The sequence below is a fragment of the Anser cygnoides genome, unplaced genomic scaffold (genome assembly GCF_040182565.1).
Source record: "Anser cygnoides isolate HZ-2024a breed goose unplaced genomic scaffold, Taihu_goose_T2T_genome scaffold_87_1, whole genome shotgun sequence".
In the NCBI taxonomy this organism is placed as follows: Eukaryota; Metazoa; Chordata; class Aves; order Anseriformes; family Anatidae; genus Anser; species Anser cygnoides.
This window is the reverse complement of record NW_027103094.1, coordinates 62,555-67,871: the sequence shown is the minus strand read 5'-3', so window position 1 is coordinate 67,871 and position 5,317 is coordinate 62,555. Positions and strand designations below refer to the sequence as shown.

The 5,317-nt window shown below is 50.7% G+C and overlaps 1 long non-coding RNA gene across 1 annotated transcript; it reads left to right on the top strand.

The window, feature by feature from the left end:
- The first annotated feature begins 280 nt into the window (after positions 1 to 280).
- On the top strand, positions 281 to 4,614 carry LOC136789580 (uncharacterized). The gene is made up of 2 exons (XR_010828272.1): positions 281 to 4,178; positions 4,293 to 4,614. It is a non-coding gene; the product is annotated as an uncharacterized lncRNA (long non-coding RNA).
- Positions 4,615 to 5,317: the final 703 nt, after the last annotated feature.

The following is a 5,317-nucleotide window of genomic DNA, read 5'->3' as shown; positions in this document are numbered from 1 at the left end:
TCCGGCGCAGAGGCTCCCAAACGAGGAGGAAGGGGGAGCTGAAGGACAATTGAAGGACAAAAGCCTGAGAGGAAGACAACCAGCATTGAGCCCGAGCAAGCCCCGAGAGACCACCAGAGACTGGTACGCAGGCGCCCCTGGGAGGGGTTTCGGATTCCGGAAACCAATTCTAATAACCCTGCCTCTTCTCGAAGTAGTAATGAATATGTATTAGCCTGGGAGCATCAAAACCAGCCGCCTTACGTAACAGGTGTGCGTCCTGGGGGAGCAGAGACTCCCGGCGCACCCAGCGCTGCTTGCTTGCCTCTATTCGTTTAATAAATTGTAAACTTTGATTGTAATCCTATTTGGATTTATAACAGCCATTTATAACACTTTTTATATTTGTATTTTATTTAAGGCCGTCTTGCCCCCCTCCCCCCCCAGCCTCGCTGCTCGCCAATAAAGCTGGCGCAGGGGCTAAGGGATTTGAAGGGCCTGCTTGTACACCTAAGGGATTTGAGGGCCTGCTTGTACACCTTTGGGGACTGCCTCTTTTGGGGGGGGGGGAGGGGGGGGTGTTAGGAGCTGCTTGTATACTTTTTTAGGCATTCCTCTGAGAGGGGGTTGGGAGCTTCGTGTATACTGGGGGGGGAGGGCCTCCCTCGAGGTGGAAGGGGGGGGGTTGGAGCGTTTCTACACTGTAGGGGCCTGCCTGTACACTTTTGGGGCCTGCCTTGGAGGGGTTGGGAACTGCTTGTACACCTTTGGGGCCTGCGTCTGCGCGGGGCGGGGGGGGTTGGGGGGTTGGAGCTGGTTTTAACCTTTCGGGCTTGCATCTGGAGGGGGTTGGGGCCTGCCTTTCGGGGGGTGGTTGTGAGCTGCTTGTATACTGTAGGGGCCTGCTTGTACACCTTTGGGGCCTGTGTCTGGGGGGGGGTGGGAGCTGCTTGTACACTGTTAGGGCCTGCCTTGGGGGAGGGGTTGGGGCATGTGCCTTGGGGGCATGGGGTTGGGAGCTGCTTCTACGCTGTAGGGGTCTGGGTCTTGGGGGGTTGGGGCTGTTTGTACACCTTTGGGGCGTGCCTCTGGGGAGGATGGGGAGTTGCTTGTACACCTTTGGGGCCTGTGTCTGGGGGGGGGTTGGGGCCTGTGCCGGGGGGGTTGGGAGCTGCTTGTACGCTCTAGGGTCCTCTGGCAGGCTTTGGGGCCTCCCTTTGAGGGGGGCAGTTGGGAGCTGGTTGTACACCTTTGGGGCCTGAGTCTGGGGTGTGGGGGCTGGGGCTGAGGCCTGGGGCCTGGGGCATGCATCTGGGTGGTGGTGGTGGGGGGTCCAGTTCATGGGGGGGGTGGGTTGGGAGCTGCTTGTGGACAGTTGGGGTCTGCATCCGGGTGTGGCTGGGGCCTGCTTGTAGACTTCTGCAGCCTGTGTCTGGTGTTTGGGGGCTTTTCTGTAGTGTTTGGGGATTGCATTTTGGCTTTGGGATGTGTCTAGAGCTTCTGGGGCCTAGCTGTAGTGCTTGGGGCCTGCGTCTGGGGCTTTTCTGTAGCATTTTGGTAGCGTGTTTGTGATTTGGGGTCTGTATCCAGGGTTTTGCCTTTTTTGTAGTTTTCAGCTTTGTGTCTGTTTCTTTGTTGGTTGCCTGGGGTTTGGGGTTTGGATCATTAGTCAGTGTCATTAGCGTCGGGGGGTTGATATGAAGGGTTAGGGTTGTGGTTAGAGTTGTTAGGGTTAAAGAGAATAAGGATTTTAGGGTAAGGGGATCAAGGTTGTGGGAATAAAAATGTTTTTGCACAGAGTTACATCGTTTAGAGGGAGGGAAGGTGGTATTGATATATGCTTGCAGTGATAAGAAAGCTTAACAGACAACCTTGTAAAATGCAGACAACCAGAATCCTTAGAGCAATTGGGTGGAAATCACGGTGTAAGAAACATTACCACCTCAAAGAGGAAAACAGTCAAGAAAAAAATAAAATTGACTAGTAACAGGCCAGCAGCTGTGTATTTTCTGTGAAGCACTGGATAGATTGTGAACATGGATTACCCAGTCAATGGGGAAACTGGGGAGGGTCCTGGTCACCGAGAGGAAAAAAAAATTATATAAACTGTGTTATGGAACTAGTAGGTGGCTTGTGGGACGCCTGCCATTGCAATCGTGAATAAAAATGCTACCTCACTGAGATACTTGCCTGAGCCTATGGTATTGGTTACAGAGTGTTTCTAATAAGGTGTTAGGGTTTTAAGGTTTCAGGGCTAAGGCACTAGGGTTGGGTTTCAGGGTTAGGGTTTCCAGGGTTTAGGGTTAGGATTTTAAGGTTGTTAGGGTTGGAGTTATAAGGGTTAGGGTTTGGGGGTTAGTGTGTTAAGGTTTTAAAGTATTTTGTGGTTTTAGTGTTGATAGGGTTTTTAGGGTTAGGGTCTTAGGGTTTTAGTTATGGTCAGGTATTTAGGGTTAGGGTTTTAAGGTCTTATTTTTTTTTTTAAGGTTAGGGTCTCCAGCGTTAGGGCTTTGAGAATCTTTACGTTTTGGGTTAGGGTTTAGAGAGTCTTAATTTTTAGGGTTAGGGCTTTTAGGCGTAGGTCTAGTGTGGTAAATTTTATCGGGTTAGGACTGTAAGGGTTTTTAGGGTTAGGGTTTCTAGGTTTTTTTGGGGTAGGGGTTAGGGTTAGATCCGTGGGAGCCGTAGTGTTAGGGGTCAGGGTTCTTAGGGGTAAGGCCCAATATTAGGGTGGAAGGCCAAACTAAGGGGGGAGCCCCCCCCAAAATTGAAGGGTCGAAGCCCCAATTTAGGGGAAGAAACGTCAAAATTGTGGGGTCCCCCAAAATTGGGCGGAAGAGCTCTTAATATTGGGGGAAACCCAAAAAAGGAGGGTGGGGGACTCTAAAATTGGGGGGACCCCCCAAATTGGTTGTGTCCCCCCCAAATTGGTTGTGTCCCCCCCAATTAGGGGAGGAACCCCCAAAATTGGGTGGGCGAACCCCCATATTGGGGGGGAAGAACACTTAAATGGAAGTGTGAAATTCCAGAATTGAATGTGGACCCCCCAGAACAGTCTTCAGGGGTTTAGTGTGGTAAATTTTATCGGGTTAGGGCTGTAAGGGTTTTTAGGGTTAGGGTTTCTAGGGTTTGTTGGGGTAGGGGTTAGGGTTAGATCCGTGGTTGCCATAGCGTTAGGGGTCAAGGTTCTTAGGGGTTAGGCCTAATATTAGGGCGGAAGGCCAAAATAAGAGGGGGGGAGCCCCCCCCAAAATCGAAGGGTTGAAGCCCAAAGTTAGGGGAAGGAACGGCCAAATTGTGGGGTCCCCCAAAATTGGGCGGAAGAACTCTTTAATATTAGGGGGAAACCCAAAAAAGGAGGGTGGGGGACTCTACAATTGGGGGGGACCCCCAAAATTGGTCGGGTCCCCCCAAATTAGGGGAGGAACCCCCAAAATTGGGTGGGTGAACCCCCAAATTGGGGGGAAGAAGACTTAAATGGAAGTGTGAAATTCCAGAATTGAATGTGGACCCCCCCCAGACCTGGGGAGGAATCCCCAAACTTGGGGGGGACCCCCAAAATTGGGGTTAAAGCCCCAGATCCCGGGGAGCTAAGCCCCAAATTAAGGGAAGGAACCTCAAACATGTGGTGAGAACCCCAACATTGGGGGAAAGAACCTTAATATTAGGGTGGCAGGCCAAGAAAGGATGGTGGGGGCCTCCAAAATTGTGGGGGGCTTGGAATTGGGGGGAATCCCCAAAATGGAGGGGGAACCCCAAAAGTGGGGGGGGGCGAAGCACCAAATTAGGGGAAGGAACCCCAAAATTGCGGGGAAGAACTCTGAAATGGAGAGCTGAAAACCCGAAATTGAGGGGAAACCCCCCAAAACGGCGGGAAAACCCTCCATAAACACGAAACCGGTAATGTAACAGAGCAAAAAATGGCGTCCTACGGCACGCTGCGAGGCTCAATTTTCTGGGGAGTGCTGGGAAATGTAGTTCTTGGCCACCGGGTTTCCGGGAGTCCATATTGTTTTCCCAGAGCATGCCGGGAGATGTAGTTCTCGGACACTGGGCTTCCGGGAGGCCATGTTGGTTTCCCATCTTTGCTAGACTCCGGGTGCTCTGGCTTCACAGAGAAACCCCCAAACTGAAAAATGTACCTGCTAATATATTGGGCTCTAAATGTAGCCCTGGGTTAATTGAATAACAATCCCTGGGTAAGATTGAAGTGCAGGAGGGGTTGGCTACGGTTTTAAGAGCCGGTTTGCAGAAAAGGGATTTCCCGTTAAGAAATGGCATATACTGATTGTTCTCTTCCTTGCTCTGCCAAGACCTGAAGCACATCTTGGAAGCCAGGCAGAATCCGTGGAGCCAATGGAGTTCTCAAGCTCGACTTCAGCTTCTTCCCAGCTAGAAGAAGCAAGGACACGCCGGCTGAGTTCCACAGGCAACGCGCCCGTATCTGTAGACGAGGATTTAGAGATGCTACTTTGGGAACTCTCAGACGGCATACTGGAAGCCGAGCTCGACTTGGACCCAGGGAAGGATGAGGACGACCTCCTCCTTGAGCTTTCCAAGATGATTGATGATTGAACTGCATAGTCCTATGGTATATTGGAAAAAAAAAAAAAAAAAAAAAAAAAAAGAAAACAACTCTTCTTCTTGTTGGATACCCTGAGGTGATCCTTTTTCTAACTGAGGCTTTGCAATGAGACTTAAAGCACAGTTGGAACTGGTAGAAATTGGCAGGATCTGCACTCAGTTGTCCTAAGTTTTCCTGCTGGTCAGAGTTAAGGTCTTGTGCATGGTTCCGTAACTATAGGTGGCTACCTTTGATATCAAGAGGACAAAGCACTTGTTTCTTTTGGCACAGAAAGATGTCCATCGGCACGCTGTGGTGGCTGTGAATTGACGTAGTGATGGAGCGATGCTCTGAAGGCTTAAACGGAAAGCTTCTTCCTTCCGCCCCCCCTTGGCACAGCTCGATGTTGGGCACATTGTGAAGCCTGGGTGTTCTGATTTCTCGGACAGTTGATACCCAAATCCCGGAGTTACTATGTCAACTCTTGACTTTTATTTGTGTATGCCATTGTTTTGACTGTAATCTTTTCAGATGATGAAGCTGTAGGGGCGGGAGGGAGCAAAATAATTATTCTAGCGTTGTGGACCAAACATGCTGCCAGGAGTGGTAGTGGTGGGGTCAGCCCACCCGGCCTTACTTTCAATTATCAGGGATGATAAAATGGTGTGAAAAGCAGCAGCTCTGCGATACGGCTACGCTACCCCCACTCCCTTCTCTTGTGCTGTACCAAAGTTCCCCCAAGCTTTGGTTGGTGCTTTTTGCTGGTGACAGTAG